Here is a 27,863-nt window from a genome sequence, read left to right as displayed (position 1 = left end):
CATTTTGCTCTGTTATTTGCATTTAGCATTGATTCCCTTTATTTCAAAGGGGATAGTGACAAGATTTGTGAATTATTCCCAGCCAAGTCCAAACAGGAGAGTTTTTTCCCTGTCACCTTTGGGGACTGTAACCTTCATGTAATGTTTCTGGTTTCTGACTCTACCTCCACTGAAGTCCATTACAAACATTTCTTTATACCATAGCATTCATCTTCCTCTGACAGGTATATTTCACAAGTCTTGCAAAGAGCTTTGTTAAAGGGGAGATTGTATTGCAATAAATTGATGCAATGATTTAAGGTCTCAGTTCAGGAAAGCACGTTTATTCAGGACAGCATTTAAGCATGTGCTAAAGTTAAGCATGCACTTAAAACCCACTGAAGTTAAGTTTTCATGTATAAAACAACTAAGTTTCTAGCCCTCATGATTGCAGAGAAAAAACAAAACACAACCCCCATTTTTTTTTTAATCCAATGATTTTTAAGCCAAGCTCATGATTTTTGAATGTTCCATTGAATTCACTGGGACTTAAGCACATGGTTAAGTTAAGCATGTGTTTAAATGCTGTCTTGAGTATGGGATAGACTTTAGCATGTACTCAAGTGCTTTCCTAAACTGGGGCCTAATTGAGTTAAGGATGATTGTTTTGTTTGTAGTGGCAATCCCTTCTTACAGTTATTGACAGCCGGCTCCTGCTAATGCACTGAATCCCTAGGAAAGAAAACAAACCTTGCAACTCAGACACAGATAAAAATCAAGCCGTTTATTTTAAAGAGAATCCGGATTTTCATCTTTTTCAATAAAAGAGGAAACTTGATTAAATTCTCTACACTTGTAAGCACTGTGCTTTCAAAACAGACCTGACACTAAGTAGGTTAGTGGGAGGGGAGCTTTAACAAATTTCCTGTAACAGAACTTGATGTGATCCTCTGACCTGAATTTTCAGTCTTAATCTGCTTTATAGAACATGCCCGATCCTCAAACAAATGTAAAATCCATGAAGAAGCTTAGCTGTTAATTTAAAACAATGCAACATCAAAACAAAGCAACTCTCTAAGAAACATTAAACCACAACCTAAGTAAACAGGGAGTCAGCCAGTTACAGTAAAATATTGTTTTTCAAAGGAAGAAAAGTTGTTATTGAAAGTGTTAAAGAAGCAAACCTGGGACTAAGCCCAAAGCTACTGAAAGGGGCTTTTCATGATACATCCCCCTGAAAAACTACAACCCTCCCATAAGTCATCAGATACGGTATTGCAAAGGCATTTAGATGTGAGGTCCTGTCAAGCAATGCAAAAGCCCAATGATGTATGGCCCAAAGGAGTTTATCTTGCTCTGGGAAAAAAAGAGCTTGGAACTGACATTTTATATTTCGAAGCCAATAAAAACATCTTAAAATAACGCCCCCTCCCTCCCTCCAAGAGCAGCTGACAGTGAGAGACAGAGAGAGAGCAGCGATCACAAATGATTCAGTTTCTGGGTCTGAGAACTTTGTTGTGGGCAGTGCAACGTGAGTGATTTATAATTAACTCTAACATGAAGAATAAAATGCAATGCTTTCATAACTTCGCTACAAAAATAACCACATTCGCAGTGTTTGCAAAATTGGAAACAAATGTCCCAAGGAAAACAAGAGTTCTTTGCAGCCCTACCCGTGCTTTAGAAAAAGGAATATACTGGAATTCAATCATTACCACAAATGATGAGCCAATATCATTTGTCATGGGAAATTCATCTGGGTAAAACAGGATTGCTCCATTACTCCTCCATGACTCAAACAAATAATTGTACTGAAATATCTTAAATTAAAAGCAGTTCAGTCTGTTTTTTCTCTTTGGCAGCTAAGTTTTGTCTTCTTCTGTTTCTGGACCTCAAGGACCTGAAAGTGAAAAGCAGTACATTTAAATATATACTTTTGGCATTACCCAGCCAGTGTTTGAGAAAAGACTCTTGTGTCTGGGTGCTCATCTCAGTGTTCTTGTTTAATGGGCATGTACAAACATCTGATGGTGCTAGTGACAGCAAAACTGAGCCCAATGGATTTTTGTTTAGGTGAGGTATGATTTGTCAATTTGGTAGGTACTAATTGTGAGCACATGAATAGACCCACTAAAGTCAACCGGACTACTCAAAGCTGAATATATGCTTAAGCACCTTGCAGAATCAGGGCCTGAATTAGATAGATTAAAAGTTGAGAGGTTAGTTGGTCCGTAATGCTGTGCTGTATAATGCCTTGGAAAATAACAGTGAGGATTCTATCTCGACTCATGAGAAAGTAAAAGTGAAAAGTTTCTCTAGGAAAGTCCTGCACAAATCATAACAGTGCTGCCACCCTGCATGATCTTATTATGAGTCTCATGATATTGTCATTTTTCTTAAAGCCCCAGCTCTTGGAGTCATGGGATTATATGAAAATTTCAGTTTTCACTAAAAAAAAAAAAATATAAAAAAAAAAGGCTTCTAGGTCTAAGGATTGCATACAAAAAGGAACCCCCATTTTTTTTTTAAAGTCTCATCATTTTTAAACCAATCTTATGACGTTTTGGGGGCCTGATTCCTGAATTTTTTTGAATGCTGGAAGTTGGCAATGCTGTAGAAATGAAATGGAAGGGCATGACTCAGGAGAACAGCATATTGCAGCTTAAAATCCTTGTCTATTATTCATGGTTCCTTATCTCATGGCTCCTGACTCGGTTAGCTATGTCTGATAAAGCCTTCCAGGGACAGACCGAGTTCTCCATAGTGGTATCCTCTTCAGGCGTCACCATAATTATTAATATGTCCTGCTACAAGGCACCATAAATGTGTTAAGTGTTGTACAGAATGTAACTGTGCAAAGCAATTAGTGGTGTCCCGGTCCACATGTGTTTACAGTATAAAAGGCACAAGTTGATAAAAACCATAGCTACTTCACAATAGAGCAAACACAATGCTACACAGAAAAGGGAAGACTGAAAGCAGATACTCAAGATAATGAATGCATCCTTGTGACCTATATTTATATATACAGGCCATTGGATGATGTAAGACTACAGGTCATAAAAATGCTTTTCATATATAATACCAGGGATTGATCAATTGATCTATCTATCTATCTAATTAGTTTAATCTTTAAATGAAAGGTGCTAGGTAATGTTGTCAGTCATTATTTTGGTTCATATTGTACATTTTCTCTTTCTTTCTTTCTTTCTTTCTTTCTTTTCTTTCTCCAGTTGCACAATAAGAACTCCAGTCAAATGCACCCCTTAGAAACAATAAGATAAACCACCTCTGTCATTTACTTCCATTGTAGGAAGTCTTAACTGCACTGTCTATTCATTAACACCTCCGGCTTTGTGATCATTCATCCGCAGAACCACTGCAAGATTCGGTGATTTGAAGCCTGTGAAACCTAATTTTGATTCATGAGCTGGAATTTCAACAGCACAACCCTTGTGGAGCTTGAAATCGGCTATCTCTTTTACCCAGCCTCATGGACATGCAATCAACCTATTAACCACGTCTGGAAGATTTTGATGATGTCATACAGAGCAAGTACAGAGTTCTCTCCCTGATGGACAAACTCTTTGGAGTGGATTGACAACAAGCCAGCTTTACAAGATGGTCCTAAGCACATAGCTACTGTTTAAAGGTCACTGCCACATTTCTGCAAAATTCACTATTTTTGTTACACAGATTTTCACTTCACAGTTTTTTCTCTTTAATTCAATATGATTTTGCAACTCTCAAATTTTGCTTTATTTGGAATTTTAACAAAATGGCTGTTTTTTCCCCAGATAAAAAAACATACAAAGCTGCAATATTCCACGTATTTTTGATACAAAAGACCTTTGCATGGAAAATGGACTCAATTTTGAATTAAAAATGAACTACTTTAGTTCAAATGTCCATGAAAATCGCTCTATTTCCCAATTTATAACGTGAAAAATCTTGTTTTTCCATAATTTTGTATTTCATTACAAATATTTATACACACTTCATCGTTCGTTCGTTAAGAACATAAGAATGGCCATGCTAGATCAGACCAATGGTTCATCTAGCCCAGTATCCTGTCTTCCAACAGTGACTGATGCTACATGCTTCAGAGGAAATGAACCAAACAGGGCCATTATTGAATGATCTGGTCCCCAGTCATTCAGTCCCAACTTCTGGCAGTCAGAGGTTTAGAATCATAGAAGATTAGGGTTGGAAGAGACCTCAGGAGGTCATCTAGTTCAACCCCCTGTTCAAAGCAGGACCAACCCCAACTGTATCAACCCAGCAAGGGCTTTGTCAAGCCAGGCCTTAAAAACCTCTAAGGATGGAGATTCCATCCCTAGGTAACCCATTCCAGTGCTTCACCACCCTCCTAGTGAAATAGTGTTTCCTAATATCCAACCTAGACCTTCCCACTGCAACTTGAGACCATTGCTTCTTGTTCTGTCATCTGCCACCACTGAGAACAGCCTCAGCCTCTCCTCGTAAGCCATGTGCTCCAGCCCCCTAATCATTTTCGTTACCCTCCGCTGGTCTCTCTCCAATTTGTCCACATCCTTTGTGTAGTGAGGGGCCAAAACCTGGACGCAGTACTCCAGCTGTGGCTTCACCAGTGCCGAATAGAGAGGAATAATCACTTCCCTCGATCTGCTGGCAATGCACCTACTAATGCAGCCCAATATGCCGTTAGCCTTCTTGGCAACAAGGGCACACTGATGACTCATATCCAGCTTCTCGTTCACTGTAATCCCAGATCCTTTTCTGCAGAACTGCTGCTTAGCCAATTGGTCCCCAGCCTGTCCTAAGGCTGCACGTGTCCTTGTTTAACCTCATCAGATTTCTTTTGGCCCAATCCTCCAATTTGTCTAGGTCATTCTGGACCCTATCCCTACCCTCTAGCGTATCTACCTCTCCCCTCAGTTTAGTGTAATCCGCAAACTTGCTGAGGGTGCAATCCATCCCATCATCCAGATCATTAATGAGTTCCAGAGGTTGGTTGTGTGAAGTACTACTTCCTTATGTTTGTTTTAAACCTGTTGCCTATTAACTTCATTGGTTGACCCCTGGATCTTGTGTTATGTGAAGAGGTAAATAACTCTCCCCTATTCACTTCCTGTACACCATTCATGGTTTAACAGACCTGTATTATATCCTGTCTCTTTTCCAAGCTGAAAAGTCACAGGCTTTTTAATCTCTTCTCATATGGAAGCTGTTCCATACCCTTAATAATTTTTGTTGCCCTTCTCTATACTTTTTCCAATTCTAATATATATATTTTTTGAGATGGGGCAACCAGAACTTCAGGCAACATTCAAAGTGTGGGTGTACCATGGATTTCTTTAGTGGCATTGTGATCTATACTGTCTTACTGTCTATCCCTTTCCTAATGATTCCTAACATTCTGTTTGCTTTTTTGACTGCCACTGCACATTGAGTGATGTTTTCAGAGAACTGTCCACAATGACTCCAAGATCTCTTTCTTGAGTGGTAACAACTAATTTAGACCCCATCATTTGGGAATATGTTTTCCAATGTGCATTACTTTGCATTTATCAACACTGAATTTCATCTGCTTGTTTGTTGCCCAGTCACCCCGTTTTGTGAGATCCCTTTGTAACTCTCCACAGTCACCCTTGGCCTTAACTATTCTTAGTAATGTTGTAACATCTGCAAATTTTTCCATCTCACTGTTCACCCCTTTTTTTCAAGTCATTTATGAATATATTGAACAGCACTGGTCCCAGTATGGATCCTTGGAGGCTCCTGCTGTTTACCTCTCTCCATTGTGAAAACTGACCATTTATTCCTCTCCTTTGTTTTAATGAGTTGATGATCCATGAGAGGACTTTCCTTCTTTTGCCATGATGGCTTACTTTCTTTAAGAGCCTTTTGGTGAGGGACAATGTCAAAGGCTCTCTGAAAGTCCAAGTACACTATATCCACTGGATCATCCTTGTCCACAGGCTTGTTTACGCCCTTAAAGAATTCTAATAGCTTGGTGAGGCATGATTTCTCTTTACACAAGCCATGTTGACTCTTCCCCAACATATCATGTTTATCTATGTGTCTGATAACTGTGTTCTTTACTGTAGTTTCAATCAATTTGCCTGGTACTGATATTAGGCTTATAAGCCTTTAATTGCCAGGATTGCCTCTGGAGGCTTTTTAAAAAATCGGCATTTATATTAGCTATCCATCAGCCATCTGATAGAAAGGCTGATTTAAGTGATAGGTTACATACCTCAGTTAGTAGCGCTCCAATTTCATATGTGAGTTCATTCAGAACTCTTGGGTGAATACCATTGGGCCTCGTGACTTATTACTGTTTAATTTATCAATTAATTCAAAAACCTCCTCTATTGACCCCTGAGTCTGGGATAGTTCCTCAGATTTGTCACCTAAAAAGAATAGATCAGGTGTGGGATTCTCCCCCACATCCTGTACAGTGAAGACTAATGCAAACAATTCATGTAGCTTCTTTGCAATGAGAGCTCCTTTAGCACCTCGATCATCCAGTGGCCCCTCTGATTATTTGGCAGGCTTCCTGCTTCTGATCTACTTACATTTTTTCTTATAGTTTTTGTGTCTTTTGCTAGTTGATCTTCAAGTTCTCTCTTGTCCTGCCTAATTATATTTTGACTTGACTTGACTTGCCAGTGTTTATACTCCTTTCTATTTTCTTCAGTAGGATTTGCCTTCCGATTTTTAAAGGATGCCTTTTTGCCTCTAACCACCTCATTGACTCTGTTAGTTAGCCATGATGGTATTTTGTTTGTCTTTTTATTGTTTTTTTTTAAATTGGGGTATACATTTAGCTTGAGCGTCTATTATGGTGTGTTTATAAAGTTTCCATGCAGTTTCCATGCATTTCACTCTTGTGACTTTTCCTTTTGAAGTTCTGTTTAATAGCTGTCTCATTTTTTGTATTGTTCTCCTTTTAAAGTTAAATATTACTGGGATGGGTTCCTTTGGTATTTCGTCCCTACTAGGATCTTAAATTTAATTACATTAAGGTCACTGTTACTATATTCACCTGTTGGGTCAGATCCTGTAGTCCATTTAGGACTAAATCAAGAATTGTCTCTGCTCTTGTGGGTTCCAGGACTTGCTGCTCCAATAAGCAGTAATTAATGGTGTCTAGAATTGTATCTATGTGTCCCGTCCTAAGGTGACATGTACCCAATCAATATGAGGTTAGTTGAAATATCCCATTATTACTGGGTTTTCTGTTCAATATTCCTGAGCATTTCACAGTTACCATCACCATCCTAATGAGGTGGTCAGTATTGTATTCCTACTGCCATTCTCTTATTATTCAAGCATGGAATTTCTAGCCATAGAGAATCTGTGGTACAGTTTGATTCATTTAAGATTTTTACTCCATTTGACTCTATGCTTTGTTTCACATTGTGACGAACTGGGACTGTTCTTAATGTGGTCTTTGAATGCTGAGTGGGGAGTGTGGCAAGGATGGTCTGCATTGGGGGATGGGAGACTAGCCGTGAGGGAGAATACCTGAGCATGTAACATAAGAACCCAGGAAGGGGTTAGAGGCCAAGTGACATCTGCCCGGGAAACTGAACAAAGGCTGGGAAGAGAGTTTCAGAGCTGGCTGGTGGAATGGCTGGGAGGCAGACGGGGCTCTGACCTCCCAAGGGGGCTGTGGTGCCCTGGGACCCCAAGATGCACCTAACTGTGGGGGGTCCTGTTGTCTGTGCCTGCAAAACCTGTCTTGGACTGTGTTCCTGTCGTCTAAATAAACCTTCTGCTTTACTGGCTGGCTGAGAGTCATGGTGAATCACAGGAAGCCAGAGGGCAGGGCCTTGTGTCCCCCCACACTCCGTGACACACATACAGTGCCACTTCCCCACCAGCATGACCTACTCTGTCATTCCTAAATATTTTGTACCCTGGTATTACCATGTCCCATTGATTATCAGCTTTCCACCAAGTTTCTGTGATACCTATTTTATCAATATTCTCATTTAATACAAGGCACTTCTAGCATTTGTATACAAACACTTATAAAATTTGTCAATTTTAATTCAGTTCCAGTTGTGATTAACTTTCTTTAAGTGATAGCAAAACAGTCTTTAATTTGAAGAATCCTTTCAAGTAATAAAGGTCCCTTCTTTGCCTTAAAATCTCTGAATCTATGACTAAGCATTTTTATGGGTACAACACTGTTACTGATTGCCAGCGGTTTGAAGTAGTTTTACATATGACAAGCATACAGTATAGAACCTAATAAAAGCCAACACAAGCATTAAAATGACTAAGATTATTTCTTAGCCTTCTTAGAAGGTGTGAGCTGGAGAATATACAGTTGTTTTTATATGATGTAACTTACTGCATATGATCTTTGCATATTACATTATAGTCCTGTTAGTAAATAATTGATTATTATGTAGGCAACATGCCTTCCTTAAAACAACATAGGGCCAAATCCATCACTAGTGTAACATCATTGATTTCATTGGTGTTTGTTTGTTCCTGTCTGTAGGGCCTGTTACTTGTTTGCTATTGTGGGTGCCTCTCACTGGCAGAGGAGTTTAGCTTGCTCTAAACAGTGCATCACACATGTTAGAAATAGTGTTGGTTTGTGCCAGAGAATGAGACGTTTGTTCAACCTCTCTGACTTTTTAAGATCATGTCTTTGTTTCAATAAAAGTTGAGTATTGTTGAGGAAATCCAAGTGGGTGCTTCATTACTCATCCAAACACAAAACAAATTTTCCTCCACAAATCAGTAAAGACCCTCTGACTCACAGATGGGGAACCACCCACGGAGGGTGGATTCATTTACATGAAGCTAAATGTCACTTCTTGGAAATAAGTCCACTTATGCTGGTAGAAAATTGCCCAGTGGAACAGGTTTCCACTGGAAAATTCTAATTCGACAAACTTGAAACATTTTGCATTTAGTTTGGACTTTACCGGGTAAAACGTTATGATATAATATAAACATTGAAATGATACATTTGAAACAAATAATTTCTCTAAGGTCAAAGCAATTTTTTTTTTGGAATATATTGTTCCATGCACAATTTTGGGATTTTGACTTTTTGTCTTGATTCTGGATGAAACCCAGTTTTGAAATCTTGGCATTTCCTGTGGGACAGAAATGCTGAAGTTTGACCAGCTCTAATGTCCACCAGAAGCTGAAAGTCATGAGTGAAATCTTGACCCAGTTGAAGTCAATGAAAGGTTTGCCATTGACTTAGGGGCCAGGATTTCACTGCTTGCATCTTCTCGTGTGATTTAGGTGAAATTGGTCATTAAAATAATATCTATTTTGCAATTATTGGACCGGGTGCAGCATATGGAAGAAATTCCATTTAAACCAATTCTAACATATTTTATGGGGATATTGAAGCACTTTGGTAACTTTGGTTAATTAAGAATCACACCACGTCTGAGGCTTTATATCATCAATTTTATAGATGGGTAAACTGAAGCATACAGGAGTCACATCGCACATGAGTTCAATGGCTGGGTGAGCAACAGGCATCTAGACTCCTAGTCTCCTAGGAGAAAAAAAAGATGATATTTTCCAATTAAAGAATGAATGATTTAATCTATTGTCTAATCAATCAGGCTCCAATTCACCTATCTCCAGAGGATCTGGACACCAGATAATTGGTAACACCTGTAATTTTCCTGTTCCTTTTGAGGTTTTAAGTGAACTTAGCTCTTGGGGGAAAAACTGACAGCCTTGGAGTATGAAGTCTTTTATTTAGTCACATAACAAGCACACGGCCATTAGACACAGCATGGGACGTTCCTCCACATTGCTCCAACAGTTTGTGTCAATGCTCTTTCGGACGCTCCTCTGGATGTCTAGGATTGAGAGAATAGTTCTGTCCCACTGATGTCAACGTCACCAGCCTGTCTGCTGAGACCCAACCAGGATGCTAATGTTGGCATGGGTTTTTGCAGCAGGGATATATGACCACTAGGAACTGTTGGGTTTTAACTAAACTTGAAACCCTGATCAATTAGTTCTTGGCAAATTCATTCCTATTTGGCCATCCAGTGCTAAAATCAACCCTTGTGTAAATGATTTCCCTGGTGTTTTGCCAGCTTAGCCTATGGCAGAATTAGCGCATTTTCTATTCCCCTGTGGGAAATGATTTCTTCTGATTTGGACCCCAAAGATGCTTGTTCTGAAGCCATCAAAGGAGGAGCTTGGCAGCAAAAGACCATGACAAACAAAAATAACTTTTATTTTCTGTGCCATTTCCAGACTCCACAATATTATAATAACAAACCCTAAAACATATGATGCTAATACGGTGCATCTTTTGATGATAAATGTAAGTCATGATCCTTGTCAAAGAGACACAGGGATGAATAACATACAGCAATTGCCTTTCAAAGAAAAAGAAAGAACAAAGGAGAAAAAGAAAGTGAATTTTTACTTAATTACTGTATACCAGTGGCCATAATACACTAAAATTCCTGGACAGTGTGAGCTTAGGGTAACAGAGGAATGAATGGGAAAAAATATTTGTGAAGATGATGTGACATTGTCTCATAATTCGCAAAACTCTAATGATTTCCAAAGCTGGTATACAAGATTTACCCTCCTTTTTTGGCATTCAGATCGACACAGGAGCTTTTTCTTGCCAACTAGAACATTCTTGAGGTGTTTTTTTTCCTCACATGAAGTTCATTGTGATCCCATGCTTGCTATTATCCATAAATTAATTTCTGGCACTGCAATAAATTCTAGGAAAACCAATAAAACCACAAACTTAGAGCTAATTCTTCGTCATTTTTCTTTTCTTTTCTTTTTTCCCTTAAAACGTTCTGTGGGAAAGACAAGGGGGGGGGGCATTAAATGTTTGCCGAGGTGCTAGCTTGGATCCACAGGATGAATTTATGTTTCCAATTGGTCTTCCTTACTTGTCAAAGCACTGTAATTGGAGTCAACATTCTTTATTGGTTCTGTTGGGTAGGGCCGGCTTTGGAATGTATCATAGTTTGAGTCTCTGTGATTCACAGGAACACGTTTGTGATGTCTATTAAAGTTGGGCCAGACCCTGAAATCCTCACTCAGTTCCTACTTGATCCTTACTATGGTCTTCAATGGGAGTTTTGTATGGGTAAGGACTGACAGTGAAATTTACCCAATGGCTTGTTGTCTGGGTATTCAAGTCACACATTGCGGACCCTGCATGCCCAACTGGCTGTGCATTGTCCAACTGGTGGCCCGTGAACCAGATTCAACCCATGGGATGATTCCATCTGGACCATGGAGGATGCCATTTTGTACTACAAAATGGCGTCCTCCGCACAGCATGACTTCGCACGCACTGTACATGCGAGGTCACACCACATGGAGGATGCCATTTCGAACTGCCTAAGGCATGCAAATGAATTGTTACATGCCTTACTAAAACTGTCATGGTATGCCATTGAATTTACCCCTCTGCATAGGCCTTGTGGGACTTGTGTGGTACATTGGCCTTGTGGCCTTCTCTGCACATGGGAAAATTACATGGTTCAGCCTGCTGATCATCTTCTAATTTCACAAACAGGAGTTCTCAGTCAAAGAGGGATGTGTGCAAGTGCATGTGTGTCACACACATGCATGTACTTTGAGAATTGCTTTGGCCAGAGGGGAGTGGCTCCTTTTATAGTAGCCTCACACGGTAGGCTATCATGGATCAGCCAATGGAAGATAACATCATTAACAAGCAGGGGATGGCCTGTCGCTTACAGCTCATTCCCCAAGACAAAGGAAAATGTGTCTAGTCCATTAGGTAACTGAGATGTGAAAATAGCTCCATTTTTCTTGGTATGATAATACAGATTTAGAGCCTCATTTCCATTAAAATTACTGGGTTGAAATGTCCGCACTGGAGCCTTATTATGATTGATCTAGATACAGGCAGGTATGTATATACAGTATCTTTAACTCATCGATCTGTCTCTTTTGGGGAGCTTGATTCAAGTTCTTCATTGTGGATTTACTTTGGGAGACGGAAGGCTTTCCCCACGGAGACTTTCAGCTTATAGTCTGATATATTCTGAGCTGCAAATAGCTGGGTGATCTTAGTTTGTGCCTAAATGGCCCAAAGTCTCTAGAGCAGGGATGAGTGTGTTTTTTTGGCGAGGACTGGAATGTGAATTTGTTTTCAGACAGGATTTTTTCTTACAACAGTGAAGTGAACGGGAGGTTTGGCATGATCCTCAATAGGAGCAGGATCAAGCCCTTATCTCTGAAAAAGAAGGACTTCTTCTGGTCATGTTTTTGCTGAGGTCAGGCTTGACAAAAAGAAGAGATACTGAAGCCACCGGCAGAGCTGGCTAATGGAGAACCAAAGTCCTTCCTAACTAGAAATAGTCATGTCCAATTACTATTGCGCTTTCCTATAAGAGATGACTTCTCTGAGTTTGTACATTAGTGCAATTAAAGAATCTCACATATCTTTAAAGGGGGAATGATTAGCAGAAAGCTGAAAAGTCTATTTTTTTTGCTGATGACCTTTCTGTATTAGTCATGTAGAAACAGACAGGCCTGGAGTGGTATCGAAACATGGACATGCCATGTTGTGATGCTAATCCAGAGGTATAACCTTTTGTAACTGGGGTTTTTCTTGGAGCTGCCTCCCTTTGCAATCACAGGAGATGGATATTACGGGTCATGAGCACATGGTCCTAATGAATTATCCCCATGCAAATAATCGACATAGAGCTTTGGGTTCCTTTGAGATGATGATAATATAATACATAATAATCATTCATTAATAATTAATTTATAGCGACAGCAGTGTGAAAAAGCATGGTGGGAGCTGTCCAGATCATTGTGATTACATATGCCAAGGAGGTGTATTGGCAGAAACACTCACCAGGTTGAGGGACTGCAGCATGAATTGGACAGAACCTGCAATTCTTTGAAACTTGCTGCTCCTGAGTTTTTAATAAGAATGCTCTCCTCTTGCTCCCCCCGATCAGCTCCTTGCGGGTTACCAGGTCAAGCCACAGGAGCTATGCCTTTGCCTTGCCTCCCAGAGGGGAACAGCACAGAGAGCACTAGGAAGGGGGTGAGGGGCAGAGTCCAGCTGGGCCGTGGAACTGGCATGTCTGTGGACTGGTCAGACTGTGCAGACATGTCACTTTTGGGAGGCAGAAGATGTGTGCGCCTTGTTGGATTCCTTCCTTTCCTTTCTTTGGCCTCCTCCTGCTAGGGTGACCAGCTAGCAAGTGTGAAAAATCGGGAGACCGGGGGGGGGGGGGGGGGGAATAGGCACCTATATAAGACAAAACCCTGAATATTGGAACTGTCCATATAAAATTGGGACACCTGGTCACCCTACCTCCTGCCCTCCTCCCAGAATATCTCTCTCTGAGCCATTCAAAACTAGATGGCCTCCACTTCAGGACTGTGAGTGGTGGACAATCAGCTGCGAAGAAGCAGGGAATGATGAATTTTTCCAGAACGCTGCACCTGCTCTTTTATAAAACATATTAGCGTTGTTATAAATCAATGAACATGGTTTATAATAGCAATGATGCCCTTGAAATCTGTTAATACTGCAGTCGGCAAGTGGTTTGTTAGAGCATTTACTGCCCTTGGCTTCACCTTGGGCTATTAACTAACAAATCGGTTATTAGCCAGTGGTGGTAATGACCAATTTTCTAGGGATGATTGCTTAAATATTGCCCACCTTGAAAAGAGAATTATTGCTCAACTGAAAACCGAACCCTTATTTTCAAGTCGACAGAGCTTATGATCTTATTTTTTTATCTTCCCCCACCTTCTAGGGGGCTCTGAGACCATATTACTAGAGAACTGTTTCCCTATCTGCCTTCTGTGACTTGAATCCAGGAAAAGTTCCATATTTAATATTTATTCTCTAAGCATCAGTGGATGAAGACAGATGGTAATGAAACCAGTGTTGCTGAAAGTGACCACAAAGATAATAGATTCTTTATGATGTCCAGGAATTCTGGACTCTCAGTCTCAGCTTAAATGTACCACGGCGCCAAGTCTGTCGCTTTAAGCTTAGTATTCCTGCCATCTTCATGACCTGTCTTTAGCCCTGACGAGTACAGGCTGAACTAAAGATATCAATCTGTCTTTCTCCCCTCCCCAGAAACAGTTTAAACACCCAAAGCTGGATGCAAGTGACAATCTGCAAATAGGGGAATTTTCAGAGAGGGGGAAAAATATCCAGGAAATAAAGAAAATAGTCACTTCAGAGTCCATTGGCTTTACGTGTTTGTTAAATATGTCATTATCTGCCTGCAGTTGATGCTTTCTGCCTGCTGTGAACTTTTCCCCAGAACAATACAGAGCTCCTAGCCAGAAGCTGAGCCTTCTTGACAGTTTTGCTATTCTCTTCTGCTCTCTTCTTTCTTATGAAGGAAGGCTGGCTTAGTGGTTAAAGCACTGGCCCTCAGGCAACCTGGCTTCAGGTCCTGGCTCCACTATGTGATCTTTGGGCAAGTTATTTAGTTTCCCGTGCCCCCATTCTCCATCTGTAAAACTTGGATATTGAGCATTCCTTTGTCTGTCTTGTCTCTTTTGATGGTAAGCTCCGGGGACTAACTTACCACTTGTATGTACAGCATCTAGCACAATGGGCACATGCTCTCAATTGAGGCCTCTTGGCACTATCATCATGCCAATAATATATACAACTGATGCCGGACATCAATGTACAGGACTAAAAAGGGGGGAAGGTGAGGTGGAGCTGTTCAGGAACTCCACTTCTCCCATAGGCTTAATGAGTTGATGCAGTTAGAGGTGGGCATGGACTGGCACCAAGAATCCGAGCACATCTTACTTGTGTGCATGCATTTGGGGGTGAGGGGGATGGAGGGTTTTGGAATCTGGACTCAGACACAGAGTTTGGGCCCATTGTTGGTTTAAATGATTCCACGCAGGGATGATCCCTGAGTGCCTTGGCATGTCTGTGAGGCCACAAGCTGCCTGAAGTTCACATGTGGACGATTAGCAGCTTAGCAGAATGTTTTTGTTTACCTGTCTGTTCCTGTGGATGAGTCGCTGTGTTTGCACCATCCTCAACTTTGTGTTTGTTTAACGAAGGGCAGGGCTCATCAGCTGCCTTGCAGCCTGTCTGATTTATGTTGTGTTATTAAAAGCAGTCCATGAACTCAAATATACTGATCCCATTGAAGTCAATGGCAAAACTCTTGCTAAGTCCAGTGGGACTAAGATATGGCCTAGAGACATTTATACTGGGTTCATTTTAGACCATCGATGACTTGATAGCTAAAGGAGAGTAGAGTTTTGTGTTTAAAGCAGCGATAAGTGCTCTTTGGTATGTATGAAGGATACAGCATATCCTTCCCCCACATTACAGCATTTACACCAGTGCAGCGAGGGTGTAAAATGCCGCCAGACCAGAATGCACTTTGCACTGGCGAAAAGCACCATCTGTCACGCAGGGGCAGTAGAGAATCAGAGCCCCTGGTGTAGAGACGGACTGTTCTGAGGCTAAATTAAAACGGGGAAATAAATAAATAAACAGTCACTTTTCTTTCTGTTGAAACACGAGTGCCAAGCAGTGCTCTCTGCCTGGCTGAGCCTGGGTCTGAACCGTCTGCCGGGGGCTTTGGGGAGCATCTTTCCTGACTCCACTCTCCACACCTCCAGTGCAGGGTCAGTGGCACTGGGCCTTGGTGAGATTCCCAGGCCGATAGGAGTAAATAATGAATGTTGCACCAGCTGGCTGGGTAGCCTGTAACCTTCTGTTTCTAAACACAGGATGTAAGGGGGAGGGGGGAAAGTGCCGCTCTTGTCTGTGGCCTTAATAGTTCTGGCCACAGCTTTACAAAATAAGATCTAAATATTCTGCAGGAAAAGTGTGCTTTAAAGGGACACTCTCAAGTTTTGTTATGCCAAAAATGCACCAGTCTATATATAAAATCCAGACAATTCTCTCTCTCTATTGAAAATAAATGGGTCAGTGTTTTTTAAGTTCAGATGCCAAAAGCCTGGCATTCATTAATAACATTCTAATAATAAAAAGATCTTATAATAACAAACCAGCCTGCATAGCCCCGTGATCATGGGCAACCCTATAATAACAACCCAGCACCCACCAACATCAAACTGGTATGCACACTCCGCTCCCCTGAGCAACCCTATACTAACAAACCAGGGTGCATAGCCCAGAAGTCATCTGCAGTAACAATCAGTGGGCACAGACCAGTGTTCATGAACAGCCCTACAATAACAAACTGTGTGAGCACAAGGAAGAAAACAAACTCAGTGAGGAAACAGTTTATAATTTTAAGCTGCCAAGAGGCAAAGTGATTTTTAAAAGTTGCTGAAAGTCAGGTCCCTTAAAGGTGACTTAATTTGGGATCCCAAACTTGATGCACTCAGAATTACTAGACACTTGTTAAAATACTGTACATGACAATGACAGTCAAACAAACCTTCAACAGTGGAGCTAGATGCAGTACGGAGCCCAGCAATATATATGCCTTCCTGCCAGGGACAATGCATAAGGCCTCAGAAGTGGCAACAAAGTGTGGGCTCATTGTCCTTAGGTAGCTGCTAGGAACTAACTCCTGGCCACCCAGTCTAAGTTCTTTCTATACAGCATTACATGATGCACAACAAAGCAGCAAAAAAAAAAAAAAAAAAAAAAAAAAAAAAAAAAAAAAACCCTAAAAAATATTTGGACACAAGGAACCCAGCTTCAAGCTGCAGCTTTGTCCTTCCTACTTTCAGCAACTTCCCGGGAGGTTACATGACACTACATGCTGTGCCACACCACCAGAAGAAGAAAGTAGCTCATGGGAAGGGGCTGCGTGGATCTAGCCAGAGGGATAGAGTTAACCCTTTGCACACTGACCTCTGGCTAGAGAAAGAGCCACAGCTGACTGCCCAGACAGCAGGGTAGCTAGGCGGGGCCAGCTGTGTAGAATTAACTCATCTACCCCAGCACACTATAAGAGGGAGCAGTGAGGCACCATCCCTTGGAAACGGCTTGAGAGAGTGGGTGGTTTCTTTAACTCTGTGGAATGGGGTGCAAGTGTATCATGTTGGATAGTACTCCACTCAAGGAGGCTCATAGAAGCCTCTGGTCAAAATTCACCAAGCTGTAGGGAGGGTTGGAGTGACATTCTCTCCTTCTGATTTTGTTCATCCCCCTCTTAGGGTGTTGCTAGACCATCTGTGCCAGAGAGAATTTTTAACAGGGAGGGTAATTAACCATTAGAACAACTGATTAAGGGTTGTGGTGAATTGTCCATCGCTGGGATTTTTTAAATCAAGATTAGCTGTCTTTCTAAAAGATCTGCTGAGGCAGGGATTAATTCAGAGAAATCCTGTGGTCTGTGTTATACAGGAGGTCAGGCTAGATGATCATAATGCTCCCTTCCAGCCTTAAAAATCTATGAATCACTGGGCTCGTGAAAGATTCTGAAGTGCCATTTTTTTTGCCTTTCCAAAGGGCTGGCTTGCACCAAGTGTCAGATATTTTCAAAACCCTTCCCCAGGACCCCTCTACAGGGAGCACAGACAGCATTTTAAAAGCTATATGCTGAACATATATATAGGATCCATTTATATACGCTATATATGATCCATTTACTCTGTTATGAGTGCAGTATAAATCTTTCCAGCAAAGTGAACTTAGAAGTCTGTTTGCTAAGCTGGCTTCCTCCTTGATTATGATTATAACAGCTTCTTTCTCTTTTGTTTAAAGAGAACCTTGGAGTAGATTATCCAGTCCTGACCTCTGTTAAGTGCAGCACACTCATCTCTCTGGTTTTCTCACAGCTTAAAGGGAAAAACTGAATGACTGTGGAGTTCAAATCTTAGTAGCGTGTTAGTGATGTTTTCTTAGACCTTGGCTGGCAGAAGCCACATTGTATCTGTCTTTGGTGCTTAAAGGGATGGGATAGTCTTTATGTGGACTTGTCTTGCCACAAAGGTGTTGACATTCCACGTGGAGTGCTTTATCCTTTCCTGTTCCAATCAGCCCAAACATACTTTATTGTCCAAAATAGCTTGGAACCACAGCTTGCTCTGCAAAGAAATTAGAGTGAAAGAAGCAAAACGGCTGATACTCAAAACAAGTCTGTTCCAGATGCAATAGCATCACACACCTGTATGTAGCTTGGAGTGATTCCTTATACAGCCATGCACAAGTTTTGGCCTGGTTACTTTCTTCAGTTAGCCTTGATTATATCCCACAAAAGGCCTGAGTTCTAAAGGAGCATTAACCTCAAGCAGAATTGGCTTGATAAGTGTACAAAGGTATAACAGCTCCTTGGGCAGAAGATTATTTACATGGGACCCATACATCACCACTACACCACCCTCCTTCCAGCAGTTACATAGAACTGATGTTGAGTTGCTGGATGAAGCACATGTAGGATCACAGAAGTTAGCAATAGAGCAACCTGTTAGATCTAACTTTCTGCCAGGGGTCAGTGCGGGGTTGCGCCCTCTAGTACACATTGCAGTGGTTTGTCCAGCCTAGTTTTCAGAGTCCCAGGAAATGGCCCTTCCACCACTTCCAATGGGAGACAATTCAGGTCCAAGTCACTACAGGGAATGGTTCTCATACTTAGACAAATGTTTAAGAGAGGTTAAAAAAGAAAATTGTATCAAATGTAGCTTAGCACTGCTAGGGCCTGCTGCAGAAGAAAGCCAGCCTGCTTGCGTGAATGTGAGTTTGAGGGACTGGGCCAGTTCGTTGTGCTAGAAACTAGTCCTGTCACAGCCATTTGTACAACATTCCGCTTGGAGTGCGTGTTATGCCACAATAGTGATGCAGGGCATCTGACCGGAAAGACCAGACCCAGAATGACACAGACAGCTGGAAATTCCATTAGAAATGCAAGTTCCCAGATGGCGCTGGGAGGTGGGAAAATGGACTGTGGAAACCTGACAATCTAGTTTTGCGTTGCCTGCTTGAAGGAGATGGAGGGGTTGATATCAATAGATAAACAATAACAAAGAAAGATCTGCAGAAGCAGAAATCCACTTGTCTCCCCGTCTTGAGTCATTAGCTTTCTGCAGCCTGATCCAGCTGCATGATTAATTCTTCTACTCTTAGCTCTATGCTTTCCTCCTTGTAGCCCCACTGTGCTTGGTTCTCCCTCCCTGATCCAGCCTTCCATGGCCCCAAACTTCTCCTCCTCCAAGTACCTCCTTAAAACTCTACTACTTCCATGAGGCCGTTCCACCTTAGACACTGTTAATGAACTGGACTAAAACTCTTTACCTTAACAATGAAAATTGTAGAACCAAGCTGTGTGCTAAACCATCACTGCTTTCTCTCTTCATGTCCTGCCCTCCTGTGTTTGTACATTGTCCCTGTGTTGTCTATCTAAGCAGTGAGAATTCCACGCAGCCTCCTTGGGAGAGATATTAAACCTCACACTTCAGATCTGAAGACAGTCTCTACCTAGGAGAGTTCAGGAGGTGGCAGGTTATCCCACATCTGCCTGGTGCAGAGTTCTTACACCTTCTTCTGAAGCGCCGGGCAGGGCCACTTTTGGAGGCAGAATACTGAAGTAGATGGGCCATGGGTTTGATCTGAGAGGGCAATTCCTGTTTCCTGTGACGCACTGAATACCTTTCTCAGACCCGAAGAAGAGCTCTGTGTAGCTCGGAAGCTTGTCTCTCTCACCACCAGAAGTTGGTCCAATAAAAAGATATTCCTTCACCCAGCTTGCCTCTGTAGAGCATCTAACATTCTACTGATGCAAGGAATAGATAATAATTAAGCATTGCTGGAACTAGCCAGGGCCTGGGGGGTAGGAAGGTCAAGGTCTCCACATCCTCCTGAAGCTGCTTATTTGCTTTTATTTTCACAGAACAAATGATTGTCCGAGACATCAGTCCATCACATGGCAGGTATTAAGCCAAAGATGTTGAGATCTATTCATAGGATCGCTGGGCCAACCAATTAAGATAAAATAATCACGGATGTCAGGGAGAAAGACCCTCAGTTCTGATGCAAAAATGATTAATAATAATATTGTATTACAAACTTGCTGTCTATCTGAACTTTCATGAATCAAACATTATTCCTAAAGCTCGAAAAAGCTCAGCTAACGTATTTATTTCTTTTCCTTCTCATGCCCTCTTATGGTGGTCCTGACCAAAGCTGGGAGTGGTAGGGCGCTGTTTTTGGTGCAACTGGGAATAGACTAGCAATGAAAATGCCATAGTGGCCTGTTCTTGTGAGGTTTCCAGCTCAGATGTGCAGACCTGACAGGTTTGATGAAAGTATGGAGAAGCAACCAAACCTTTATGTGAATATTCCAACCAGGGCCGGCTCTGGCTTTTTTGCCGCCCTAAGCAAAAAGCCACCCGCTGCCCCCCCCCCAGCACAGCAGGGGAGGGTGCCGAGCCCGGCCGTGGGCTCGCAATCCCCGACTAGCCGGAGCGCCGGGGGGAGGGTGGCGAGCCCGCCGCGGCTCCACTCTCCCCAGCGGCCAGAGCGCCGGGAGCAGGGCGGAGAGCCCGGCTGGGGCTCTCCGCTCTCCCAGGCTGCCAGAGCGCCGGGGGGAGGGTGGAGAGCCCCCGGCGGCCAGAGTGCCGGGGGGAGGGCGGCGAGCCCGGCCGGGGCCCCGCTCTCCCCGACTGGCCGGAGCGCCGGGGGGAGGGCGGCGAGCCCAGTCGCGGCCCCACTCTCGGGCCGGAGCGCCCCGCCGCGCCGCCCCCCTCCAGGCACCGCCCCAAGCACATGCTTGGTGGGCTGGTGCCTGGAGCCGGCCCTGATTCCAACCCGTGTCTAATGTTCATCAGTCACTACATTTCATTATTATTATTTGTCATCATCTAGCAAATGGTCCCAAAGTGGACAGAGTTGCATCAGTTACTTTATTTCACCTCAAACAGATAAATCAACAAAACCAATGTATAATGAAACAAGAATGTTCTGTTCTGCAATCTTTAGCAGTTAGTTAATCACTTCACAGTGGTGTTAAGGGCCCGGGGTAATTTTAAAGGAACTTCATATTGTTTGGTGACCCAGGGATACATTTTCAGAGTGGCTTGTGGTTGGTGTTAGCCACATGACAAAGAATGCAGAGAATTTAGAGGCAGATACTTGATAAAGACAGAAAGATGGGTTCTTAGTGCTATTATAAACCTCATGCTATACCACCCCCCAACACAATCTAAAAGTATGACATTACTTGACATTTCTTTGCAGTCAACTAGAAAGCTCCATTTTCCAGAATGCGATCATACAAATTTAGTCTAATGCAACAGTACAGTAAGTTACCCGGTGCCTTTCATGATTATGTCACCAGCACTTTCCATCAGGTGACACATCAAACATGTTTAAAATCACTATACCAATGCAGATGCTGCTTTTTTTGTACCTACCAGATGGCCCAATTAAAAGAAATTTTGGGGGGAGGAGGGAGAAAGAAAAGGAAAAGGAAAGCCAAAATGGACAGTTCTTTAAGCACCAGTATTTCCAGCAGCAAAGACTAGCAGAGTGGTGTTTTGTGCCTTCAGAAATCAACAGAATTACTAGTATAAAAACTGTCACTATCACTTTCTTTTTGTTGTCATGGTTGTAAGGAAAATGAAATGAGGCTGCACAGATATATTTCATGGCTTTAAGAGAAAGCAACCTCAGTGTGAAAATTAGAAATAGACCTAGATTTTTGTTGTAACTAAACAGCCTGTTAACCTATTTAAATAGAACATATTGCATAGTCTTGTACTATAATACATCAAAGTAATGCAATCATGTCTGTTTTGATACTGCCATATCTTGGTGCTACCTGGGTGCTCTTACATGAATGGTACATGGAATTAGTTCCACATTTTTTCTGTTACAATTAGCATATTAATGCACCAGAGAGAGAGCGCTAAAAGCCTGGATGGTTGAGCACTCCCAGTCCCTTCTTCATTGAGCTCTGACATTCAGCCCCCACTAGTCTGCAGGAATGTCTCGTTGCCTCATGCTTCGTCTGAAGAGCGGCCCTGAACTATGTACTACCGTTGAGATGCTGTACACACTGAGTTACTTTGTTGGCTTCGGAAATCATTCCATAAGGAAAAGGCTTCATGTCAGGCTGCAACCACGTTAGGGTTTTAATTTGTTTTGTGTGTGTTTATATGTATGTGCACATACACAGGTACACAGAAATATCTATGTATATGTCCATCTACAGGTACACAGACGTATTCGCGCATTACTAATGGGATTTTCAAAGCTGCCCATTTGCGCGCCCATCCCACATATATATGTGCATGTGTATATAGGTGTATATAGACACATGTATGTATGGGTAATGTGTATATGTGTATATAATGATATGAAGGCTGTGTCTCAAATTAGAGATTCAGCGTGACTGGTGAAAGTTCTAATCTTCAGTCTATCTTGATGAAACATTAATGAACTTGTAAAAACAGGAAGCAGTGGAAAACAAATGAATTTCAGCTGGTGTTTGAAGAGCTGTCAGATCCTCTTGCTGAAATGTTTCAGAGGAACATCTTTCTGATAAAACCTCTGAGAAAAGTGGAGGAGTTTCAGAAGAGTGATTGGAAAAACAGGATGCCGACTTGCAGGCTTTGCTAATGCATTGCATCTGCAAAGACTCTGCCAACTGCATACAGCACTGGCTATGTGAGAGCCGCGGAACTAGGGAAAGTTATTACATCGGAGCGTGATGGGTGGAGGGGGAGGAAACAGGCTATTCCCTTTATGCATCTTCAAGTTTGAAAAAAAAATGCAAGCCTTTTACATTTTTTCATTCCCTGTCTCCTCTGCTGTCAGCACACAGCCTTAATTCTGACAACAATGACCCCTACTTTGCCACCCTAGACTATCTTTCATCCTGGAATCTCAATGCATTTTACAAACATTAAATAAACTCCCTTTCCCAGTGTTGGGAAGACAGGCCTCTTTGGCTTTGGGCAGGATGCTTAAGCTGTCTGTGTCTTATTAGCTGACATGATTCACATTTTTCAGATGGGAAAACTGAGGAATAAAAATGTGGCCACTTATTTTGAGCTCCTGAATTTCTGGGTGTCCATCTTGAGACACCTAGTAATTGGGCCCCTAACAATAGTGGGCGTGTTGCAAACCTAGGCCCAAGTGACTTGACCAATGTCATGCAGCAAATCCGCAGCAGAATTGTAATAACACAGGAGTCCTGCCTCTTGGGCTTCTGCTTCGACCTTCTTTCCACCCCTGGAGTCTTTCTGTTCCGCTCCTGGTACATTTCTGCTCCTGCCCCATTAAAGTTTTTCCATTGACCTGAATGGGAGCAGGATCAAGCCCATAGAGAGCTCCCTGCCTTGTGAGACTCTAAGGACATGCAAGGACCAAGCTCTGAACCCAGTAGGGAGTTTTAATCTTTTTCCTTGGGGCAGTTGCTTCCTGTTACCTGCCAGAAAAATAACAGGAGTGTTTTAATACAAAACTTGTTTCAGCAAAACACTTAAGCGCATGCTTAACTTTAAGCATGAGAGAAATCTCATCCTTATTTATTAATACACTTGCGCACACGTCTACGTCCCACTGACTTCAATGGAACTTGGGTTCATGATGCAAGTGGAGAACGTGCGTGAGTGCTTGGCTGGCTCCATATGGTTGTACCGTATGGGAGGGTAATTTAGAAGATTTTTGCTTTTGTTTATCCCTATGTGGATCATCGCGTCCAGGTCATAGCAACAGAAAGACAATTCAAAACATCCTGGTCTAAATGAGACAATCTAATTGTGGGCCCAGAAAAGCCAAGGACGAAGCAGCCACTAGAACAATGTAAACAGGAATGCATCTTTAAAAACATTAAAAGGCTAAAAGGCGAGAAGCAAAGCTGCTGTCTATGAATTAATTTTTTTTTATTTGACTGCTTTGCACCTGATTTCAATTGCCTAAAACTGCCCCTTTTGTGGAGGAAGTGGGGTTTAGTGGTTAGGGGACTGGATTGGGATCCAGGAGATCTGATTCTCTTCCAAGTTTTGCCACTGATGGTGGACAAGTCATTTTACCTTTGGGTAACTGTTTCCCTTCTCCCTGTGGGCCTGTCATGCCAGTCCTTGCAGACCCTAACCTGCAAACACTCATGTACATCCTTCACTCGACATGCATGAGTACCCCAACGGACAGTCATGGGACTATTTGCGCACATAAAGGTAGGGATGTGCATCCATGCTGGCAGGATCAGTGCCTTTGATTGTAAACCCTTTGGGGCAGGGACTGTCTCTTGCTATTTGTGCCTGCAATGTCTAGCACAATGGGACTTTGATCTCAGTTGAGGCCTCTAAGCATGACTGTAAAGTAAATAACACTAACTGTTAATAATGAATAATTCTCAGCATCCATCAAGTGCTGGATATGCACAGAGTGCTTTGTAAACATTAACTTAATCTTTGTGCTGTGCTATGAGAGAGGAGATTATCTAGTCATATGAAGCACAGTTTGCAGATGGGGAAACTGAGGGATGAGATTGGCTCTCTGATGATAAATTAGAGTCCCCTTTGCTGAAATCTACCAGTATTTTGCTCAGGTCTCAATAAACCTGCCTGTTTTAAGTGCAATAAAAGCTTTTACAAGCTATATTTTTCCTACCGCTATCCTGGAAGCAAATACTAGATATATTTCACTCATTTAGTTATAACAATAATTAGTTTCTTCTTTAATTATAACCTACCGCTGTCTATATCTCTGCCTGTCATGTCTTTATTAGACAGTTAGATCTTTGGTGAAGGGACCATCTACCAACTTATAGCAGGTAGAAAACCAGCCTTAATCTTGGTTGGGGCCTTTAGCTGCCCGTAATTATTTTTATTCCTATTGAGGTGTGAGGAGTTTAATTATTGTAAAATTCATGTTGTCACTGGGTTATTTAATTCTATCTGGGGTCATTGACGGTGGTGGGGGTTTATTTTGTAAAGATTGTCTAAGGGTGTTCGCAGCCCTGGGTGGGTGCTATTTTATTATAGAGCAGTAACAATTTGAACATATCAATGCATAACATTCTATGCTGTGTGTTAGAGCCGTGTAAAATACCATGGCTCTGACTGGCCATTTATACGGATAATAAGAATATCCACAGAGGGTGATTCCCCTGGGGGAAGGTAGCATCTCTTTGCTCAGCATGTGTATATACAGTGTTTTGCACAGTGGACTCTGAGGTGCTACAGTAATATAAATAATATAATAGTTAATGCTTAAAAAAAAGTTTTGGAAGGGCCATAAAACCTCATGCTTCAGGGTTTAAACGAGTCTCTAAGCATTAGAGATTAGGAGGCGACCTCATGTGTGGAGCAGATTATTCCACATCTGCCTAATGTGAGGTTTCTTGTACCCTTCTCGGAAGCATCGAGCATTGGCCACTGTCGGAGGCAGGATATTGGGCTAGATGGATTACGGGTCTGATGCAGTCTGACCATCTCTATGTGTCTGTGATTCACAGCTGGTTGTGGGGGCATTTCCTTTGGTTTTGCATCTCCAAAATCCCCTTTAAATTCTGAGTTTGAGCAAACACGAATCCTGGTTTAATGGCTGAGTCACACCTGGCTTTGTAGCTGCACGAATCTATGAGTTTCACACCATTTAGCTGTGAAACTCTCAGTTGTTCTAGGTTTGATCAAAATAGGGGGGAAAAAAAACCCACGTCTGTACAAAAGAAGAGAACCTGCCAGGTCCCTTAATAAACCATGTGCATTGATGGGTCTGTATAAATAGGATGATTTTTTTTTAAAGGACATTTATTTCCAGTCAGTGCTATATTCTAATGATTTTCTGCCCCTTACCTCCAAAAGAACTGGAAACCCTATCCTCTTCCCATCTTTTAAATCAGAGGGGTCTGAACCAAAGACCCATGACTGAACCCTGGATCCAGATTCAGATCTGAGTTTGCTGTTCATGCATATGGATTGGATCCAGTCTGAACCTAGCGAACGTTGGAGACAGTCCCAATCCCAATGTAAAGCACGCAAGGTTCTGGTAATATTTGGGTCTGTCCATGGCAGAGAGATGGAGTTTGGGCTGGACTCATCTCTGAAATAAAATAAAATAAAGTGTGTGTGTGAGAGAAAGAGAGAGGGATGGGGTGGGGCAGGGAAAGGAATAGAACGTTAATGACTTGAGAATTCTCCAATTCTAATAAGGGAAACAGCTTTCTCATAGGTTCCCACATCATCAGTCAGTTCATCACAAGCATTTGGTTGCAAGACATTTTTTCTTGTAATGAATTGAATAATCACATCTGTTCCCTCAAAGCTTGAGAAAAGTTTAAAAAGTCATTAGCGTTCTCCCATTTCCAGCATTGGCAGAACTTTCTTTTCTTTTTGTCAGCATAGAAGATGTGTGCGTGTGGAAACACAGCTACGTGTTTGTGTGTTTGCAGAGATCCTGCCGCACCCCCATATCCCATTCAGACAGGGAGAGAGAGAGAGAGAATCGATAGGTAGCTGTAGGTTATACACACACACAGCTGTCTCTCCACACAGAGAGATCTATAGATCTACCTCTAGATACACATACACAAATATGTACTTTAGGCACCAGAGGGCAGGCTTTCCCAGTCACATCTCTCTCTGACTGGGATCACTGCTATTGTTATGTTTATGCAAACAGCCTTTGACATAATAGCTTTGAAACAGTTGAAAATTGGATTGTGCCTTGAGGCCAAACATTCAGACCACCACCTTGGCTATATTCATCTGCCACAGTAAATTGGGTTCAGCTTAGGCTCCGTGCGCTGTATTTCAGAGAAAGATTACAGCACGGCAATAACTTTTGTACAGGAAAGACAAATGCAACCACCTGGCAGAAACATTGGAGCTGTTTAGTTTTGCAGCCCCTATTTGGAGGAATATAGATTGTGCCAGGAATTTCTTTAGACGTCCAAGGAACAAATAAAGCAAATTCTCAGGCTGGAATCTCCATTTCTTTCTTTTCCAGCTTCTTAGCTCAATCTAACTATGGTTTAACCTTCTGAAATAAATACCTAATAAAGAATGAACCTATTAGAAGAGTAAATTTACTGCCCACTAGTTTGTACAAATCCTCAGCATGCTCCCTTTAAGCGATAATGTCAATGGATTGAACATGGTTTGACTGGTTAATGGTCTCTCTGCCACGGGACGGATTATATAGAAAATAAATGTTGAGTCAAAGCCAGTCAGGGTATTAAATTCCATGGATGATGCTGCTTCTTCTATGAAATTATTCATTTAAAATAAATGAGATGGCAACAGCGCCCCCAATAGGAGATCAGCAAGAACCCAGGATGGGGTTTTAGAGGAGACACAGTTTACCCTGGAATAATTTTAACCCATATCTGGTGTTGGTTATGTTGCAATTTTATTAAGTATTTAACTGCGTGAAGATTTATTTGGGCCCAGTCCCACAGGCAATAGCTGGATTCTGGTCTTCTCTGGCAGCCGTGTGTGTGTTACCCACTGGTCCCCCTTCGTGCCCATGCACAGGTGATATGAATTGTTTCAGCCCCTTGCTACAGAGATGCAGTTCTTTAGCTCAACTTCTGGCTTGATTGCAGGCTGTGGCTTAATTGCTGGGAACAGGCTCCCCCAGGCCCCACCCCCTGCCCTGCCTCTTCTCTTAAGGCCCTGCTCTGCCTCTTTCTCCCAATGCCCCGCCCCCATTGCTCATTCCTCTCCCCCTCTCCCCCTGTCGCTTGCTGGATCGACTCCATCTCCCCCTACACCCTCCAGCTGGGATCCCTCTGCTCTGGGGCTGGGAGGGGAGCTGCTGCAGCCTGACAAGGAGCCTGCCTGCAGGTAGGAGGTGCCCCAGCTGAGCAAAAAGAAGAACAGGAGTACTTGTGGCACCTTAGAGACTAACAAATTTATTAGAGCATAAGCTTTCGTGTCCACGAAAGCTTATGCTCTAATAAATTTGTTAGTCTCTAAGGTGCCACAAGTACTCCTGTTCTTCTTTTTGC

This window comes from Trachemys scripta, chromosome 8, assembly GCF_013100865.1.
Source record: "Trachemys scripta elegans isolate TJP31775 chromosome 8, CAS_Tse_1.0, whole genome shotgun sequence".
NCBI classification, from domain to species: Eukaryota; Metazoa; Chordata; order Testudines; family Emydidae; genus Trachemys; species Trachemys scripta.
The sequence above is the reverse complement of the archived record's forward strand: the minus strand, read 5'-3'. Positions refer to the sequence as shown.